Source organism: Schistocerca cancellata, chromosome 4 (assembly GCF_023864275.1).
Source record: "Schistocerca cancellata isolate TAMUIC-IGC-003103 chromosome 4, iqSchCanc2.1, whole genome shotgun sequence".
Taxonomy (NCBI): Eukaryota; Metazoa; Arthropoda; class Insecta; order Orthoptera; family Acrididae; genus Schistocerca; species Schistocerca cancellata.
Window position 1 is genome coordinate 657412244 of NC_064629.1, and position 21879 is coordinate 657434122.

The following is a 21879-nucleotide window of genomic DNA, read 5'->3' on the forward strand; positions in this document are numbered from 1 at the left end:
CATTTGATTTCTTCCTCACTTTCTGGATGCTTCACTTTGTCAGGCATTGTAGTTGATTAATAAATGGAATTTATTTGTATGTTGTCAGGCATTTGTAAGGTTTCATAAAGAAATGGACTGAAAATGCTTTTTAATTATGTATACAAGAAGCAATGTGTTAGAGCTGTTTGTCTAAATATATGTTTATGGCAGGCTTATTTATTGTTAGCTAGGTCTCTGGATTGTGTTTGAAACAGTTTTGCAAGCATGAGTGGTCAATATTTATGCAGTTTCACTAGCTAACCTGAATGTTGATAAGGTACTTGAACTATTAAAAGCCATACACAAGATGTAAAGAAAACCTATAAATCTTGCAGGGAAAGGTTTGAGGGAGATAAGACTAATGCAGAAAAATTTGCAGTATACTGGCAACTAATACTTAAAGAAACCAATTTTTAACAGGGTGTGATGGTGGGTTGTAAAACTATGTTCCTTTTACTAATTCTGGATGCAATTTGATGTAACAGGTGAAAAAACTGGTGCTTTAACTCTCTAAAATACTTATAAAAAGCAGATTTCTCTTCCTCGAGCTCTTGTACAACGTGTGAAATTCCCTTACTATACCACCGAATGACATTTTACAGAGACATTCTTTTTTATATTGTTTTGCACTCCAGTCTTCCTTGTCTAATATATTTGCTATCCCCTGCAAGCTGCAAACCATTTGGGTCCAATATGCGTCATTTTCTTACAAATGTGGACATCAGCAACAACATATATAAGCTACCTCATTGTGTATGTGTACTTCGCATGTAAATACAGTTGAAAATCATCTTGTGAAGATTGCAATTCCCGTGAAGAAACTGTTCAGGATAGCCATGCAAGTTAAGATCACATGACTTGAATTGACTTTGTGCCTTGATGTGGAGGTAGATGTGAATACACCTTGACGTAACAGTGCCATGACATTATAAGGTTACAGATATACACTCCTGGAAATGGAAAAAAGAACACATTGACACCGGTGTGTCAGACCCACCATACTTGCTCCGGACACTGCGAGAGGGCTGTACAAGCAATGATCACACGCACGGCACAGCGGACACACCAGGAACCGCGGTGTTGGCCGTCGAATGGCGCTAGCTGCGCAGCATTTGTGCACTGCCGCCGTCAGTGTCAGCCAGTTTGCCGTGGCATACGGAGCTCCATCGCAGTCTTTAACACTGGTAGCATGCCGCGACAGCGTGGACGTGAACCGTATGTGCAGTTGACGGACTTTGAGCGAAGGCGTATAGTGGGCATGCGGGAGGCCGGGTGGACGTACCGCCGAATTGCTCAACACGTGGGGCGTGAGGTCTCCACAGTACATCGATGTTGTCGCCAGTGGTCGGCGGAAGGTGCACGTGTCCGTCGACCTGGGACCTGACCACAGCGACGCACGGATGCACGCCAAGACCGTAGGATCCTACGCAGTGCCGTAGGGGACCGCACCGCCACTTCCCAGCAAATTAGGGACACTGTTGCTCCTGGGGTATCGGCGAGGACCATTCGCAACCGTCTCCATGAAGCTGGGCTACGGTCCCGCACACCGTTAGGCCGTCTTCCGCTCACGCCCCAACATCGTGCAGCCCGCCTCCAGTGGTGTCGCGACAGGCGTGAATGGAGGGACGAATGGAGACGTGTCGTCTTCAGCGATGAGAGTCGCTTCTGCCTTGGTGCCAATGATGGTCGTATGCGTGTTTGGCGCCGTGCAGGTGAGCGCCACAATCAGGACTGCATACGACCGAGGCACACAGGGCCAACACCCGGCATCATGGTGTGGGGAGCGATCTCCTACACTGGCCGTACACCACTGGTGATCGTCGAGGGGACACTAAATAGTGCACGGTACATCCAAACCGTCATCGAACCCATCGTTCTACCATTCCTAGACCGGCAAGGGAACTTGCTGTTCCAACAGGACAATGCACATCCGCATGTATCCCGTGCCACCCAACGTGCTCTAGAAGGTGTAAGTCAACTACCCTGGCCAGCAAGATCTCCGGATCTGTCCCCCATTGAGCATGTTTGGGACTGGATGAAGCGTCGTCTCACGCGGTCTGCACGTCCAGCACGAACGCTGGTCCAACTGAGGCGCCAGGTGGAAATGGCATGGCAAGCCGTTCCACAGGACTACATCCAGCATCTCTACGATCGACTCCATGGGAGAATAGCAGCCTGCATTGCTGCGAAAGGTGGATATACACTGTACTAGTGCCGACATTGTGCATGCTCTGTTGCCTGTGTCTATGTGCCTGTGGTTCTGTCAGTGTGATCATGTGATGTATCTGACCCCAGGAATGTGTCAATAAAGTTTCCCCTTCCTGGGACAATGAATTCACGGTGTTCTTATTTCAATTTCCAGGAGTGTAGTTACCCTGGGGTATCAATATCTGAGCCTAGTGCAGGAGCACTGCTGCCAGGGGAAATCACAGTGATAGAGAAGCTTGGTTTGGTGGCAGCTGTTACGAGTGGCACGGAAGGCAAGGTGTAGTGGAGTCGTGACTGGAGCTCAGATGAGGTTGGATGTTATGTGCCCATGTGCCTTGGGAAGTTTGCTAAAACCATTAAATGCAGTGTTTGTGGCTGGGATTGAGAACTCAGCAATATTAGAAGTGAGTCATTGGCAAAGATCATTAGAAGCAATGATTACTTCAGAAAAGTAATAACAAGCTGAAATAAGAGTGAATGTCAGTATGTGTGCACAGAAATATTAGGAATGTGTACCATGCCTTGTACTAGAGACAATAAACCTATCACCTCTATGAAGTCAGTGTCTCCTTTTGAATATTTTTCATATTTATTAGAACTGAGTGTGAAACTTTTTAATGACAAGTGCAATGATTTTGATTGGGCAGGTATCGGTAGGCACATGATCCAATTTTCAGTCTTCAGTTGTATGTTAACTTGGGTGAAGTAAGCAGATGCCATGGTGCCACAAGCAGTTGACTGTGGGAACAAGAGCACCCACAGTAAGCAGAGATTGGCAGACAGAGAATGAAAAGTAGGTGTCACAAATACCTAAGCCATTAAATTTTTAAAAGGTTAGAGAAGATCAGGAAATTTTTAGCAAACAAATCATGGATTTCATGAAGGAAGATTTTAAAGAACTGCAGTCATCAATGGCATCAAAGGAAGATTTTAAAAAGTAGAGGAAAAATTGGAAATACTACAACAAACAATTAACAGCTTAGTAATAAAATGTAAAAAGGACATAAATGAACAAATAGGAAAGATAAAAGGAACAGTCAGCAGTGAATAAGAAACGAACGTGGCAGATGAACTTGCAAAAGGCCAAAACCAGTGAAATTCACGAAAGGCAAACTGTATTAGAAGATAGTGTGTTAGCACTTTCAGTTCTCACAAATGATGCCACACAATGTCAAGATAAGACAGCCAAAAAGGGTTGATGAATTTGAGAAAAAGGTAGTCTGTAAGCCAAGGTGTACAAGGGTTACAACAAACTGTGGAGCAGCAGGTCAATGTGGTAGTGAAAAGTAAATCAACATAGGAATTAGGAGCTTATACTGGACAAACAACTGCGCTTAGTAAAAATGACCAACAGGTTGAATTCCTTAACAGTCACAAATTCAGCAAATTTCATCTAAGGGAAAACCGCACCTCATAGCTTTCATTAGAAATTTTAGTGGCCTGTTACCTACAAGTTGAGACGATAAAACAAAACCTGTGTACATGGTGAGTCAGATGGAAGACAAAGCCTATAATTGGGGTATGAGGTTAAAAAAGAAATGAATGTCATACCAAGAATTTTAGAAAGTGTTTCTGAATAAATATTGGTCACAAAGCAAACAAGATGATATACTAATATCTATTTTCAACTACCCATACAACAGGAGACTGTATAGGACATCTACTGGATTTTTAGAAAAGGAACTTGAAAGGAACCAGTACTTAAGTACTCTGTACCACAAGAGCAGTTGTAAGGTGTATGGTACAAAGATTAATGAAAAATACATGCAACCACTTAATAGGAACCATCATTGAGTCCACTGATCAAGCAAGGATGATATTCACCCAAATGGAGAGAGAAGAAAGACAAGGGAAAGTGTTTAGAGAAAATTTTGGCAATGCCCAGCCATAGCCAGAAGGGTGGCATAAAATGGAATGAAGAAATTAAGTTTGGACACCATGTGGCAGATGACAAGATGGCTACAGATACAGAAGCTGTAGGGAGCAGAGATACCGCAAACAGGAGGAAGATGAGCATAATGCACGTGACACTTGCAAGAGAGTGAGTGGAGCAGAAGCTTTCACTGGTAATCAGATGGAAAACAGGCTATAGTTTCAGGTGTTTCCCAACCTGAAGTAAATGAAGCATGTCTGCAACATTACAGTGTGAATGAGACTGGCAAGGTTTTTGTAATAACAAGACTGATTAAGAGATGACCAAACAGAATTGATAAAGAAAGAGGTAATTGGTGATAAGTCAGTAATGATACTGGTTACAAAAACAGAAATATATGGAAGAAAACCAAGAACTCTGACTCTGGAAATGACCTGTATGCAGTTGCCAACAATGTTTACAATGCATTATTAGTAGAGAATGCAGAAATACCAAGTGTTCCTGTGACAGATTTAAAGATTAAAGGACCTGTGAAAGAAGCTGGAAAAACCAATTATTTGTAAGGCCATGTTACAAGTTAAAACAGATGGAGGAATGTATCAAATGGGGAATTTATTAGGGGATCAGATTGGCTCACCAAGCAGGGATTGGATATAGGTACAGAAGGAATGAGACAAGAAGAGGAGGATATGGTGGAGTCAAGAAAATTTGATGTAGGAAAAGGATGGCAATTGATAGGAAATTTTCACGAGTCTACCAAGTAGTTGAAACGTAAGGAAGTGAAAATGATGTGTCAGAGGCTTACAAGGTCAAAACAAAAAGTTTAGAGTAATTGGGACAGCAATATAAACTTCATCCAGATGAAGTGTGTTCAAAAATTATTGGCATTGCAACGTTGGTACCAAGAGGAGGAGGAGAATTATTCAAGTTGACTGGAGAACATAAAAAGGTACTCATTCAAAAACCAGGAATCAAAATAAATCCACACAAACCATATTTTGTGCCTCCATATAAAATACCTCAAGCAAGGAAGGAAGCCATCAAAAAGGAGCTCCAAAGGATGATGCCATACGGAGTAATTGAATGAGCCTGGAGTCAGTTCAACATCTCTTTTGATGGTGGTCATGAAAAGAAATGGGAAGGTTCACTTGGCTGTAGATGCAAGACAAGCAAATAAGCTATTTGGATCTGAAAGAGACCAACCCGTAAATATGGAAGAAATACTTCAAAGATTTAGAGGGAGAAAAATTTTTACAAGCCTAGATATGACATCATGTTCACACCACTTTTATTTGAAAGACATTGTTATATTTCAAGTTGAATGTATGTGTTTCGGCATCTGCAAAGACATTTTCTAGGGCAATGGGTGAAGAATTATTGAAAACAAGTAACTGTGTACATTGATAATTTGCTAATAACCAGCAAAGCCCAGAAGGAACATTTGCAAACATTAAGGGAATTTGCGCAGAAAAGAGCATGTGGGAAACATTAAATGATATTTTGACAATGAAACTATATCTGACAACTAAAGATGTGAGGTGGTATAAAGAAAAGAAGAAACTGTGATATTGTAAGGAATAATGTAATTTGTACACCTGTGTGAAATTCTTGTTGTAATTTGTGAAGTGCTATTGACCATGTGAAATTTAAATAGTTAAGGTTGGTGCCCATAGCCAGCACAGTTAGGGCAATTAAATGTGTGTAATAGATCTGTGATAGACTAGGTGAAGTTGTGGCCTAGTGTTTTTCAGACACACATTATGGTGTGATGCACCATTTAGCTTGTGACAGCTAGGAAGCATGTGAACATTGAAGCAGCATATGACTCTTGCTCATTTGTCACTAGACACTCATCACCAGTGACAGCCAGTAGTCCAACTTGTCACTAGCGGGAGCAGAACCATCACAAATACTGTAATGGCAGGGATACATTACAACCTACAGTGAGAGGTGGCAAAGTGAACAATTCGGCATGACACGGAGGCACATGGACAAGTCCAAGGCTGTAGTATTGTGAGTAGCCACTAGGAAAATCTGTAGTCACAGACAGCAAGATGGCTTCAGTGCGGCAGTAACAAATTCAGAAGTCTTCGACAGTGCTCAGAAGGGCACAAGCATAGCTAATTGCAGAGTCATCACCAGGGGGCAGCGGCAGTGTGGCAACCTCAATGGCAGTGAGCAGAGCTGATTCCCAGTTACATAGTGGCCATTGTGTGGGTGCTTCAGTGGAGATTGGTGCCATTGTTTGGTGCAGACTGGAGGGAGACTGTGACCAATGCAGCGGGTAGCTGAGTGGAGTGAAACTGCTAGCTGCTACCACCATTATACGCACACATGGGCACGATGTCGTTGCAGGTGATACTGTGTTGTGAAATGTGTTCAGGATCTCCGTGAGTCAATTAAACCACAGTACATGATGTTAAGTAAAAAAAAAAAAAAAAAAAACTACCACATTAAGTTAAATCAAATTTATGGCAAATTTGAATTTTTGAGACACAAACTGTTTTTAATTTCTATGAATAATGTGTTTCTGATTTTCATTAAAGTTCAATTTGATAAATTAGCAACAATCACTACAAAGTAAGGCAATTATGTTACAATTCTGAGAAAATAATAATTTTTCATGAATAAAATTCCACCATGTATATAATTTTTTACACTTGTATGTGGAAATAATATTCATATATTTGAATAACTTTACCTTATTTGCTATTTGAATTACCATCTGTATTGGACACTGTTTGTGATATTTGTGAATGTATTTTAATGGGTATTTTTGGGCTGTTGTGATCTATCTTTTTCAGGTTTGGTTTATGTGAAACACAGACTATATTTTCAAATTTCTTTAAATTGAAAACTAAATATTTTTGTTTTTTTCTACAGCTACATTTCATGTATCATTGTAAAATGTTATTCAAAAGTTAGGAGGTACGAGTTATGATATGTGTAGTAGCCACCAGAAAGATCGCGGGAGGCGCACATTGGCACGGCGCGTCACGAACGGTAGTCGCCGCCAGTAGAGTCCCGTCCACCAGAGGGCACGCGAGAATTCGGACACGACCTCTGCCGGCGTAACAACAAGAACAACAACAACAACTCTGGCAGGACAGGCCGTGCGCAGTCAGTCAACATCGGGCATGCCTAGGACACAGTCCCGGTCTACGCTAAGTGAAGTGTGACGTAACGTGAACAGTGTTACTACACAATTGGCGACGAGTAGGGTCGTTCTTTCGCGTGTTGCGTCGTTGTTCCGGTTTCGCAGTTTCTCCACGGCATGGAGGATTTGGTGCGGGTTTTGGTTGCGCAGCAGACGGAGCTCATGGCCACCATGAAACAAGTGCTTCCGGCGTTGCTCTCCGCGCCGTCTGCTCCGGCGCAGTTCCCTCCTCCCTTTCCCCCGTATGACGAGACGGCGGAGGATTGGGACGCATATGAACATCGCCTTCGGCAGCATTTCCAGGCGTTTCATGTTGCCGATGCGGAGGTATGTCGTGCTCTCTTCTTGTCTTGGATATCTCCCTCGCTGTATCAAGTTTTGCGGCAGCTGGCGCCGTTGCAGGAACCCTCGTCCTTGTCGTTTGACGCATTGTGTTCATTGCTGTCTTCATATTATCGCCGCCGCACCCATGTTGTGGCGGCTAGGGTCGAGTTCTATCAATGCAAGAAACAGCCCCATCAGTCTTACCGGGCGTGGGCCGCTACCCTGCACGGTCTTAGTCGCAAGTGTCATTTTGTCACGGAGCAGTCGCGGGAGTCGTATGCCCATGTTATGGTCCGCGACGTCATTGTTCGTTCGGCCCCTGATCGGGAGGTCCGGCAACGGGCCCTGCAGTTAGAAGACCCTTCCCTCGAGGAAGTCCTGTCCATTGCTCAATCGTATGAAGTCTCTCACGCAGCAGGTCAACAGCTGGAGGCGTGGTGCGACGTCGCGGAGGTTCAGGGCGGCGCGGCCGCGTCCACTGTGTCCGGGGTGGACGACGTGCGAGCGGTACAATCCGGCCGTTACGGCCGCTCCCGCGCGGCGCGTAAACAGAATTCCGGCCGCCGGCCCCTGTTGCCGTCCTGTGCGTCGTGCTATATACATCACGATCGGTCAAAGTGCCCCCAGCGTTGGGCCGTTTGTCGCAAATGTCATAAAAACGGTCACATTGCTAAAGTTTGCCGCTCAGCCTCAAAGGAATCGAAGGAAGCAAGTACAGAGGACATGGACGTTGACATTCAGGAAGTTTCATCGGGCCAGACTCCCGTCGCATCGGCACGCAAACTCTTTATCGAGGTGTCGGTTCGGTCGCGCCGGTTACAACTGCAGGTAGATACGGGCGCGGCAGTTTCGTTGTTGAATGCACAAACGTATTCCGACCTTGGATCGCCCCCGTTGGCGCCAGTTTACCGGCGTCTACGCGGTTATGGTAAACAGTTCATTCCCCTCCTGGGTCAATTCACTACCGATGTGACTTACAAATCAGTCACTCGGCCTATTACTTTTATTGTTGTCAGTGATGCGAGCTCCGCTAACCTTTTTGGCCTGGATGCCTTTCAAGCTTTCGGTTTTTCTATCGCTGACACCATACAGTTGGTCTCCGAAGACGTTCCCTATCACTCATTGGAATCTTTGATCTCAGACTTTCCAGATATTTTTGAGGAGGGCCTGGGGCGTGTTTCAGATTTTGAAGCTCACTTAACGTTGAAGGCGTCTGCTCGCCCGCGTTTTCTACGCGCGAGGCAGATCCCCTTGGCTCTCCGCCCTCAGGTAAAGGAAGAGCTCGACCGGCTGACAGCCCTGGGGGTCGTTCTTCCCATTTCTTCCAGTGAGTGGGCTTCGCCCCTCGTTATTGTCAAGAAGCCCTCGGGAAAATTACGTCTTTGTGGCGATTTTAAGGCCACCATTAATTCCCAATTGGTGGTGGACACCTATCCTTTGCCTCGTGCTGATGAATTGTTCTCCGCCGTGGCGGGAGGCCACTATTTTTCGAAAATTGATCTGTCAGAGGCTTATCATCAGATACCACTTGATGAGGACTCCAAACGGCTGGCAGTCGTCAACACCCCGTTTGGCCTTTACCAATACCAGCGGTTGGCTTTTGGGATATCCAGTGCCCCGGCGATATTCCAGCATTATCTGGAGCATGTCACGTCGACAATCCCTCATTGTATTAATTACCTGGATGACATCATTGTCACGGGCCGCAGCACGACGGACCACTTGCACAACCTTCGCACCCTCTTTCTCAAATTCAGGTCTGTGGGCTTGCGTTGCAACCTGCATAAGTCAACCTTCTTCCAACCGTCCATTGAGTATGTGGGCTACACCATATCTCGGCACGGCATCCAGCCACTAGGAAGTTTGGTCCGAGGTATCGTCAACCTTCCTCGGCCCACTTCGCTGAAGGAGTTACAAGCTTTTTTAGGCAAGATAGCCTATTACCACCGGTTCATTCCCAGGGCTTCCACTATAGCCCACCCCCTGTACTGCCTTCTGCACAAGGGTGTTCCTTTTGATTGGTCACCTGCATGCGAGCGAGCGTTCACCTCGTTGAAGGGCCTCCTCACGTCAGCCCCTTGTTTGGCTACTTTTGGTCCCCATAAGCCGTTGGTCCTGGCTACGGATGCTTCGCAGTATGGGGTGGGGGCGGTCCTGGCCCATCGCAACGCAGATGGTTCCGAGCAACCACTGGCGTTTGCGTCGAAAACGCTTAGTCCCGCGCAGGCCCATTACTCCCAGGTGGAAAAAGAGGCTTTGGCCATTGTCTACGCTGTTACCAAGTTTCACCCTTTCTTGTATGGCACGAAGTTTCAGTTAATCACTGACCATAAGCCGTTACTATCGTTATTTGGCCCCGCCTCTCAGATTCCGGATAGGGCAGCCCACAGACTCCAGCGCTGGGCCTTGTTCCTCTCTAAGTACCATTATGACATTCGTTTTCGCCCTACAGGCCAGCATGCCAACGCCGACGCTCTTTCCCGTCTTCCGGTGGGCCCGGACCCTACATTTGATCGAGAGGAGATTATGTGTTTTAATTTGGATGTGGCGTCCCGCCAAGCGGTTGATGGCTTCCCGATCACTAGTTCTCGAGTCGCCAGGGAAACGGCGGCTGACCCGGTTCTCCGGCAAGTAGTTCGCCTCATTCAGCAGGGGTGGTCGTCCCGCCCTCCGGGCCGGGCCTCGGACCCTCTTCGTAATTATTTTCTTCTACGAGACCGTCTCTCGGTCTTGGAAGGAGTTCTCCTTCTGGCTACCGATGATACAGCTCCTCGTGTGGTTGTTCCTGCAAGTTTACGAAGGGAGGTCCTCAAGTTATTACATGCGGGGCACTGGGGTGTTTCCCGTACTAAAACCTTGGCTCGCAGACATGTGTACTGGCCTGGTATTGACAGAGAAATTGAGCACTTGGTGGCCGCCTGTTCCCAGTGTGCGAGCCAACAAGCATCTCCCAGGGCAGCGTTCTCTTCATGGCCGCCGGCAACCCAGGCATGGGAACGTGTTCACATCGATTTTGCGGGCCCGTTTCTCAATGGCTTTTGGCTCATTGTCATTGATGCTTATTCCCGATTCCCATATGTGGTTCGCTGCTCCTCAACCACTTCAGAAGTTGCAATCCAGGCACTAGCAAAAATCTTTTCTGTGGAAGGTCTGCCAATCACCCTGGTCTCGGACAATGGACCGCAGTTTCTTTCGCAGACCTTCCAGGATTTTTGTAGGCGCTTTGGTATTCGGCACGTTTGCTCTCCCCCCTTCCATCCACAATCGAATGGGGAAGCTGAGTGCATGGTGCGCACCTTTAAGACACAGATGAAAAAGTATGTGCACGAATTTCCTGCAGAGGAAGCATTGACGTTTTTCTTGACGGCATACCGGACCACACCAATGGGAGACCGCAGCCCTTCAGAGCTCCTCCATGGGCGTCAACCTAGGACTCTGCTGCACCTCCTCCAGCCTGGTCCTCGCCAGTCTTCACAAAACGGAGTACCTGGCTTTCCACTGGGTATGTCAGTCTGGGCCCGTGGGTTTGGTCGCAATCCACATTGGATACCGGCGGTGGTCCTGCACCGCCATGGCCGCCGGCTCTATACCTTGCAGGCGGGGGACCGGGTGGTACGTCGTCACCAAAATCAGCTCCGTCCACGTTCGGGCACCCACCCTCCGACCTCTCGGACACCGGCTTCCCCATTGCCGGCACCTGTATTGGTTTCACAGGGGACGTTCCCTCCTCTCCCCGCTGTGACTCTGCCACACTGCGATGGTTCTCAGCCTTGGCAGCCTCCAGTGGCTCCAGCACCGGCATCGCCGTCATTCGAGATGCCCCAGCGAGAGCCGGCCCCCCTAGCCGGCCCGGTTTCGCAGGGGGCTAGTTCCCCTGTGGTCGTCCCTTCCCCTTCGTCCCCGCCACTAGGTCTTGCCCCTCCTGAGGTGGAACAGGATCCAGACTTCGACAGCTTGTCGCCTGTGCTGTCCCGGGCTCCGGTTGTGGGCCTCTTCGTGTGGGTCACTTCCAGCCGTATTCGAAGGTTCCGGCTCGAGGGTTGGCAGATCCCCTCGACTCCGGCCATCCAATGGATGTGGAGGTCATCGCTCCTGCCCGACGCTCCACCTTCCGACGCAGTGGATCACAGTGGCTTCACCCCTCGAAGGAGGAGGAGTGTAGTAGCCACCAGAAAGATCGCGGGAGGCGCACATTGGCACGGTGCGTCACGAACGGTAGTCGCCGCCAGTAGAGTCCCGTCCACCAGAGGGCACGCAAGAATTCGGACACGACCTCTGCCGGCGTAACAACAAGAACAACAACAACAACTCCGGCAGGACAGGCCGTGCGCAGTCAGTCAACATCGGGCATGCCTAGGACACAGTCCCGGTCTACGCTAAGTGAAGTGCGACGTAACGTGAACAGTGTTACTACAATATGAATGGTATTTTCTTATTAATGTTTTCTAGGCTATTCATCCTGAGGATACCACTGCAGTGAATTCTTCAGAATTTGGGAAGGGAGAGTTTCCTTCCAGTCTGTCCCACAGGGAAAAAGAGTTTTTCTTTTTTCTTTTTTTTTTCAAAATTTTGAAAACATTTAAGGTGGGAGATGTAAAGTTACACAAATAGTTACTCCTGGAGTATCAATATCTATACCATAGTCATAGCAGCCTAGCACTTGGAACCCTCAGTGATTGAGAGATTTGGATTGGCACCAGCAGTCACGAGTGGTGCGGAAGGCAAGGAGCAGTGGGATCATGACTGGAGGTCAGATAAGTTTGGACGATATGTGCCTGCATGCTGTGAGAAGTTCACTAAGTCTGTTAGCTGTGAGAAGTTCACTAAATCTGTTAAATGTTGCAGTGTTCATGGAATGGACTGAGACCTCATCAATATTAGCAAAAGTCAGTAGAAGCAATGGTTGCCTCAGAAAAGTAATAACAAGCTGAAATAAGAGTGAATGTCAGTAATTTTTGACAGAAGTGTTTGGAATGTGTGCCATGCCTTGTACCACAGACAATAAACCTATCAGTTCTATGAAGTCAGTGTCTCCTTTTCAATCCTTTTCATGTCTATTAGAACTGAGTGTGAAAATTTTTGATGGTAAGTGTGGTGATTTTGATAGGGCATGTACTGGTAGGCACTCGGTCCCATTTTCAGTCTCTAGGTGCATGTTTCTTGGGAGTAAGATGCCCACTGTCAGCTGTGTAGCATAAATTTTGGTCCAATAACAATAGTTGTATCAACACAGCTGGTTTTAGAGAGAAACTTGGACATGATAGATACAAATAAGCCTTAGGCATCTTTCAACATGGCGGTGCTGTGGCAGCATTGTGAATTTGCCAATATACTCTGCTGCATTTCCACACATCATTAATGATTTGCATGCCTCACAGTTATGTAAATTTTGTATCATATCTGCATACTTAGTTCTCCCTTTTGAGATAATTTTTACAGTGCCAGAAATGTCAATAAGACAAGGTTCAACATAGTTCCACATGTGGCTAGATTGAATTTCAATTGCAACATTTCACTCAACCTTTCCCATTGGTAATTGTTTGCTCATGTTCCAATAGTATTTTTTTGGATTTCTGGGTATCATTGATCAGCTAAGACACTGAAAAAAGGTGAAAAAAATGCTCAGAATAACACTTGTGATTAACTTTGAGACAGTCCCAAAATTATCCTACCTGTGGCTGACTTTTTATAATTTTGAGGTGGTAAAGTAAAAAATGCAGATTAAATTAAATCTATTATGATACGAGGTGTCAGAGCATGTAATCCTCAAAATAAATACATATTATTAATGTAATGAATATAATAGAGGGAAACGTTCCACGTGGGAAAAATATATTTAGAAAGAAAGATGATGAGACTTACCAAACAAAAGCGCTGGCAGGTCGATAGACACACAAACAAACACAAACATACACACAAAATCTAGCTTTCGCAACCAATGGTTGCCTTGTCAGGAAAGAGGGAAGGAGAGGGAAAGACAAAAGGATTTGGGTTTTAAGGGAGAGGGTAAGGAGTCATTCCAATCCCGGGAGCGGAAAGACTTACCTTAGGAGGAAAAAAGGACAGCAATGTCTGCTTGTGTCTGTGTATATGAGGATGGATATGTGTGTGTGTGCGCGAGTGTATACCTGTCCTTTTTTCCTCCTAAGGTAAGTCTTTCCGCTCCCGGGATTGGAATGACTCCTTACCCTCTCCCTTAAAACCCAAATCCTTTTGTCTTTCCCTCTCCTTCCCTCTTTCCTGACGAGGCAACCATTGGTTGCGAAAGCTAGATTTTGTGTGTATGTTTGTGTTTGTTTGTGTGTCTATCGACCTGCCAGCGCTTTTGTTTGGTAAGTCTCATCATCTTTCTTTCTAAATATATTATTAATGTAATATGCACAATTTCCTACTGGCATGTGAAAGTTTTCCAGAAACAACCAATCTTGCAAATTTCATATTGTTGGTAGTTGCTGCAAACTGTCAGTCTGGATGGCAATAAATGTAGATTTATAAGTAAAAATAAAGTAATTGAGAACATGCAACTTACTATGTTCAGTTTTAATGTGCTAAGTACGTATATTTTAAAAAGCTATAAATTCTGTCCAGTTCCACTGAAATTGTAAAATTCCAAATATGTACAATATTTATTTGTGGATATGAAAAAGATGTGTAATAATATTTTAAACAGAATGAAAGGCACACATTGGTGACAACTGTTCTTCATTTTATATAATTAACTCATGGTCTTCCATTTTTACACATTCTGAGCAAATAACACTTGCATGTTCCAAACAGAGATATTTACTACAAATGCAGCAGCTGTACCTGGTAAATCTGTTCTTCCTCATGTCATAGTACACACAACTTCCACTCTGTGTGTTAGGATGTTCATTGGGCACAACTTCCACTCTGTGTGTTAGGATGTTCATTGGGCCTTGTTTTTGCTTCAATTTGGAAAATTTCACAAATTCTGGAAGGAATATTAGACAGTTTGTTGCTCATGCAGCTTAATCTCGCACATTTTCTGTTACAAGCTCATAAGACAACTGGCACAAAAAATACCTTTGTGGAGTGCAGCTGTTTGGGTTGTTAGCAGTATGAATCACTAAAGAATTGATATCTCCAACATTCAGTAAGGAATAAAATATGACCATAGGTCATCAGCGAGAGTGTCTTGCGTAACTGTAGACAGCATGTAACTTTCCACACATGTCTATGCCTCCTTTCATCTTGTTATATGTGACTATCATTTCTGCTTTACCCATCTCCTCATCAATGCTGTCATCATGGTGAAGACTGAACACCTGTATGACATTTCCATCTTTCTTAGGAATATGTGATACAAGAGTGCATGTTGCCAAGAGTCTTCTATAGATCATCTCCATTCAGATGGTTAGCCTTCATCATTTGAGCCAAGTACAATATACCTATTAGAGCTTGAATTTCCCTTGCAGTTGCAACATTGCAGCCCCTGTGTTTGGAAAATTTCTTTCTCTGGGACTCGATAAACAGGTTTGTGTTTTCTACTATCGTGCTGATAATATAATCAGTAAAAAAGTGCTTCCAAATTTCATTAGGTGTTTACAAATGTTTTTAGGCTTTACACCAGTAAGATGGGGTATTATATTTTTGGACCTGGTTCTAACATTTTTTGGAGGTACATTTTTATTCCATTTCGTAAACTGATCTTTTCCAACATACACTGGATTGTTTGTGATGTTGTCAGTAGCATCTTCACCATCAGGAACCTCTTGTTCTGTATCAGAATTTTCAGCTTGCTCTTCTACCTTATCTACACTTTCTTCACATTCGACATCATAGTCACCTTCATGATCTCTGTGCCAAAACCTCAGCAAGTAACTTTCTAATTCTTTCAGACTCTTTTGTACACATCCATTTTACAAAAAATAGTTAAATAAAATGATTAACTAACCTGAACCCAACAAAACAATGTAACTAATAGAAGGTAACACTGCAATAATAAGAAACCACTTGAATATTGACACTAATATAGCTATAATGACTTACCTTTTACTATTAGTCCTAAAGCCAACACCGCAGATTACATGTAACACTGTTGCTCATTGGGAATGTGAGCCCGCAATTGTTGACCATTCCACCACTGCTGCTCCAATCCAGATGAAGCAAATGAGTGATGTAGTACTGGTGATTGTAGGAAAGTTTACTGATCAATTTACTCCTAGATCTAATGACATTAAAAAGAAAGAAAAAAATTACATCCATGCAGACTGTCAGGCCAAGTGTGACTACTTCATGGTTAATTCAGATGGTGAAAATTAAATTATGTGCTGTCCTAAAGTTACTCCCCCTATTTCAAAGTTGTTTGGAAGTCATCTGAATGTTAGCCCTTTCATCAGTCAATGTTTCTTCATATGAGAACAGAATCTGTGACCAGCATCATTCCCTACAAATGACAAGATGATCAACAAGGTAATCAGCTAAGTAATAACTTTGAATTTCAGATGTAGATGTGCGATTTGATACAGCCAATTAAGAATGATCATCAATGTCTGGTTCAAAGACAGATCATTGAATAGTCAGCATTGAAGAAGTGCATTATCCACGATAACTACAAAGAAACATTAATCTGACATGTTTTTCAGATAAATTAAAAGTGAAAGGAATAAGAATTTTATGATGATTACAAAAGCCAACAGAGCGGAGATGAAATGGAAGAACAATCAAGACTTGTGAACAGTAGGACTGGAGGAGGGTGTTGTGTACACGGAACTGAATTAAGTACATAATTACAGATTCCTTCTTTCATTATCATATTAGAAAAAGAAAAGTGATTGGAAAGTTATTAAGCCTACCTGTGACATTATTTTAGCATTTGAAACAATTTATGTGCTAACTTACATTATTGGTTAAATTTTGAAAATGACATTAAGGAAAGAGAAAATTGGTCCAGTTCAGGATATGCTTCTGGAAGACAATTCAGGACTTCAGAATCTGAGTTTGGAATATTGAGTAGATTCAGATAACAGATCAGTGTTGGTATGATTTATTAAAGAAACAACAAGAACGATAAGGGTTTTAACTACACTCCTGGAAATTGAAATAAGAACACCGTGAATTCATTGTCCCAGGAAGGGGAAACTTTGACACATTCCTGGGGTCAGATACATCACATGATCACACTGACAGAACCACAGGCACATAGACACAGACAACAGAGCATGCACAATGTCGGCACTAGTACAGTGTATATCCACCTTTCGCAGCAATGCAGGCTGCTATTCTCCCATGGAGACGATCGTAGAGATGCTGGATGTAGTCCTGTGGAACGGCTTGCCATGCCATTTCCACCTGGCGCCTCAGTTGGACCAGCGTTCGTGCTGGACGTGCAGACCGCGTGAGACGCCGCTTCATCCAGTCCCAAACATGCTCAATGGGGGACAGATCCGGAGATCTTGCTGGCCAGGGTAGTTGACTTACACCTTCTAGAGCACGTTGGGTGGCACGGGATACATGCGGACGTGCATTGTCCTGTTGGAACAGCAAGTTCCCTTGCCGGTCTAGGAATGGTAGAACGATGGGTTCGATGACGGTTTGGATGTACCGTGCACTATTCAGTGTCCCCTCGACGATCACCAGTGGTGTACGGCCAGTGTAGGAGATCGCTCCCCACACCATGATGCCGGGTGTTGGCCCTGTGTGCCTCGGTCGTATGCAGTCCTGATTGTGGCGCTCACCTGCACGGCGCCAAACACGCATACAACCATCATTGGCACCAAGGCAGAAGCGACTCTCATCGCTGAAGACGACACGTCTCCATTCGTCCCTCCATTCACGCCTGTCGCGACACCACTGGAGGCGGGCTGCACGATGTTGGGGCGTGAGCGGAAGACGGCCTAACGGTGTGCGGGACCGTAGCCCAGCTTCATGGAGATGGTTGTGAATGGTCCTCGCCGATACCCCAGGAGCAACAGTGTCTCTAATTTGCTGGGAAGTGGCGGTGCGGTCCCCTACGGCACTGCGTAGGATCCTACGGTCTTGGCGTGCATCCGTGCGTCGCTGCAGTCCGGTCCCAGGTCGACGGGCACGTGCACCTTCCGCCGACCACTGGCGACAACATCAATGTACTGTGGAGACCTCACGCCCCACGTGTTGAGCAATTCGGCGGTACGTCCACCCGGCCTCCCGCATGCCCACTATACGCCCTCGCTCAAAGTCCGTCAACTGCACATACGGTTCACATCCACGCTGTCGCGGCATGCTACCAGTGTTAAAGACTGCGATGGAGCTCTGTATACCTCGGCAAACTGGCTGACACTGACGGCGGCGGTGCACAAATGCTGCGCAGCTAGCGCCATTCGACGGCCAACACCGCGGTTCCTGGTGTGTCCGCTGTGCCGTGCGTGTGATCATTGCTTGTACAGCCCTCTCGCAGTGTCCGGAGCAAGTATGGTGGGTCTGACACACCGGTGTCAATGTGTTCTTTTTTCCATTTCCAGGAGTGTAGAATGTGTGATACTATAGGCAAGCAAATTATTGATACAAGTAATCAAATTACTGTAACAAATAACTGAATTTCTGATGACAAAGTAGCTCCAGGCAACTGAATTACCAAAAACAGAGAAGTTATAGGCAACCAAATTACTGAAAGCAGGAAAGCTTTAAAATGAATTACCATACCAAAAAACAATGACACTTTAGGAAATACGTTTCGTATAAGTTGTGACACTGTTAGATTGGACCTAGGAAAGCAAATTCTGGTATTCTGAGGTGAACTAAGTAGTCAAATCCTTGCCATCAGAAATGAATTGAGTGTACAAATTTACACTGAGAATTCTAAAATTACAGAATTAAAAGACTGAGTTACAAACACAGATTCCAGTGTTTAGATTGTTAATCAGAAAGTAACTTATCTGTAAGTAAATTTATGAGGTGAGATTTCAGAAATAGATTGTAATTTTATTAGTGGAGTTGTATCTGTTAATAATACTTATTCATACAAAATTTTGTAATGTTCGAAAGACCATTTCAGAAAAGGATAGTGTGTGTAAAAATAGTGTCTCTTGTACCCCAGGGGGCTAACAATTCTTTTGTGGGTTCGTGCATGATGCCCACAGGATCCTGAGCTATTGCAGCCCATTCTTCCTTCCTGGGCTGCATTTCCTCACCTGTGCCCCTCCTCCTCCTCATCCTCACTTCTTCCCCATTGCCCTCATCTTCCCATCTGTCGATGTTCTTACTTTGGTTGACCTGGCTATCCATCTGGTTTCCTATATTAAGTATTTCCGCTCCCGGGATTGGAATGACTCCTTACCCTCTCCCTTAAAACCCACATCCTTTCATCTTTCCCTCTCCTTCCCTCTTTCCTGACGAAGCAACCGTTTGTTGCGAAAGCTTGAATTTTGTGTGTATGTTTGTGTTTGTTTGTGTGTCTATCGACCTGCCAGCGCTTTTGTTTGGTAAGTCTCATCATCTTTCTTTTTAGATATATTTTTCCCCACGTGGAATGTTTCCATGTTTGTGTGTCTATCGACCTGCCAGCGCTTTTGTTTGGTAAGTCTCATCATCTTTCTTTTTAGATATATTTTTCCCCACGTGGAATGTTTCCCTCAGATATGGCACTGTATGCAGTCTTGGTAGCCAAGAGCAAATATTCAACATAACATACAGTGCCATATCTGGCATATATATATGCCAGATATGGCACTGTATGCAGTCTTGGTAGCCAAGAGCAAATATTCAACATAACCCATAACCCAACTGTTCCAATTAAAATATAGCAGTTCATTTTCTTTCTTTTCAGCCATGTAACTGCAATGGATGTACAAAGTTTTACAGCTCTTCAGCCATAACAAGAGTTGTAGAGTACAGAACTGTTTGTGCAGAACTTTATATGTCACACGCCGAAACATTAGCTATGGAAATAAATTTGCAAAATGTAAATCTTGTTTTTTGATTGGAGTCAGATAGTGATGATGATATTAAGCTTAAGAGTTACAATACAAGACATAAAATAACTGTGATACCAAAAATGGAGCCAGAAACAGAAGGTGACAGCAAGAGTAGGCTTACTAATGATTATGACCTTAACAACCACAGTCCTCTTTCAAATAAGATTACAGCAGCGTGACAAAACTCAAAACCTTCAGCCAAGACAGAGAAGCTTACAATACATTGGAATCCAGGACATTTGATTAAAGTAGCTGATGAGACAAAATTCTCCAAAAATACTGTTTTTCTGTGGGGAAATATTGGAACATGAACTTGAGTAGAATATGGCCAGTATTTCCTTACTATGGACATTAGTGCAGTAGAAAATAATTTGTAAAGGCCCCAGAAAACCCAAAACTTGGATTACATGAGGGATCAAAGTATCATGTACAAGAAAAAGAGAACTTTTTGTACTATCAAAAACAGATAGCAGCCCTGAATTTGCTCACTATTTCAAAAAATACAAGTTAACTCTGAGTCGTGTAATAAGGGAAGCAAAATTAAGGGAAAATGACAAACTTATTGTGGAATCATCAAACAAAGCTAAGACAATGTGGAACACAGTACAGAGACTTACTGGAAAGGTGGAAACACACAAAAATATTGTATTGTCACAGGCGGGCAACGAGATCACTGATCCAAAATTAATTACAAACCACTTCAATACTTACTCCACCAATATTGCCGGTGAGCTAGTGAAGGAACAAATGGGAAAAACATCAAACAAAATATTACAGGAAATTTCTGGAAATAGTGTAACAAATACATCCATGTTCCTTTGACCAATAAGTAGGGAAGAACTGTTAAACACCATAAAGTCATTAGAAAATAAATATTCAGCCAGAGTTGTTGATGTGCCATATTATAATATAAAAGTATCAGCTGAACAGATACTGTGAGATATATACAATTCTTCACTATCAAGTGGTATTTTCCCACAACAGTTAAAAACTGCAAAAGTTGTACCCATTTACAAAAAGGGCGATGGGCAGCAGATGGTCAACTGTAGGTCCGTGTCACTCCTCTCAGGTTTTTAAAAAATCATTGAAAAACTAGTTCTGCCACAATTAACTGATTTCTTTAACAAAAAAATATGATCTATGGATGTCAGCATGGCTTCAGGCCTCATTGCAGTACTGAAACAGCCACTTTTAGCCTCATAAATCGTATTTAAATTCAGTGGATAATCACAAAAAAGTTTTGAGGATTTTCCTGGATTTAACAAAAGCATTTGATTTAATAGACCATGAAATTCTGCTAAGAAAGTTAGAGTGGTATAGTGTAAGAGGCCTGCTACACGAGTGGCTGAAATCCTACCTAGAAAATTGCTCTCAGATAACACATGGGAAAAAACGAACTCCAAGCTTATCAATCGAAACCTTCCACATTAACCCACAGTGTACCACAAGGGTCAATTTTAGGTCCCTTTCTCTTCTTAATTTTGATAAACGACTTCCCCCTACACGTTCAACACTCCGAATCAGTGCTATTTGCAGATGACGCGAGCATATTAATTGAAGGTGAAAACAAAACAGCTCTAAGTTTAATTGCTAAAGTCACAAATGAAAATGTCACAGAGTGGTTCGTGAGGAATAAATTACTGATAAACCCTCAAAAAACAGTTGTCTTACACTTCCATACACAATAAAATAAAAACCCTTAAAAACCAAACATGTCCATGGAAAACCAAAGAATTAACAGTGTCACTGAAATAAAATTTCTTGGCATCTACTTACAACACAATCTTAAATGGAATTTCCACATCACATCATTAAATTCTAAACTATCGAAAATGACTTATCCAATGAGGATTATATGGAACAACACAAGTCCTGAAACAGTTAGAGCGGTGTATTACACTTGCATACGCTCCCTATTGAGATGTAGCATCATATTCTGGGGAAATTCTCCTCATAGCATAACAATATTCCGGAAACAAAAAAAGATTGTGAGGATAATGAAAAATTGTAACAGCCAAAAATCATGCAAACTATTCTTTAAAGAACTGGGAATTCTACCCCTACCATGTATCTATATACTAGAAGTTGTCATGTACCTAAAAAAAGCATGCTAAAAAATGGAAATAGATTTATTCAGAATAAATCTGTACATGAACATCATACAAGGGCAAATAGTGACATACACAGACATCATTGTTATACCACATTGTGCAAGAAAGGTGTATATCACTCAGGTTCACATTTGTTTAATAAGCTGCCAAGTAACTTAAAGGCCATAAACAAAATCCATAGCTTTAAAAAATCTGTAACTTCATATCTCTTGGAAAACTGTTTTTACTCAGTAACACAGTATCTTGAAAAATAAGTTAATTTCTGTTGTAACA

General features: G+C 43.7%; 1 long non-coding RNA gene across 2 annotated transcripts in view; it reads left to right on the top strand.

The window, feature by feature from the left end:
* LOC126184948 (uncharacterized) overlaps positions 1 to 20879 on the top strand; it is a 33703-nt gene extending 12824 nt beyond the window's left edge. The window contains exon 3 of one of the 2 annotated variants that reach the window (XR_007536911.1): positions 19348 to 20879. This is a non-coding gene — a long non-coding RNA (uncharacterized LOC126184948). Of the gene's footprint in view, positions 1 to 5948; positions 6571 to 19347 lie in introns of those variants that run through there. The other variant, XR_007536912.1, reaches the window with a different exon arrangement.
* The last annotated feature ends 1000 nt before the right edge of the window (positions 20880 to 21879 follow it).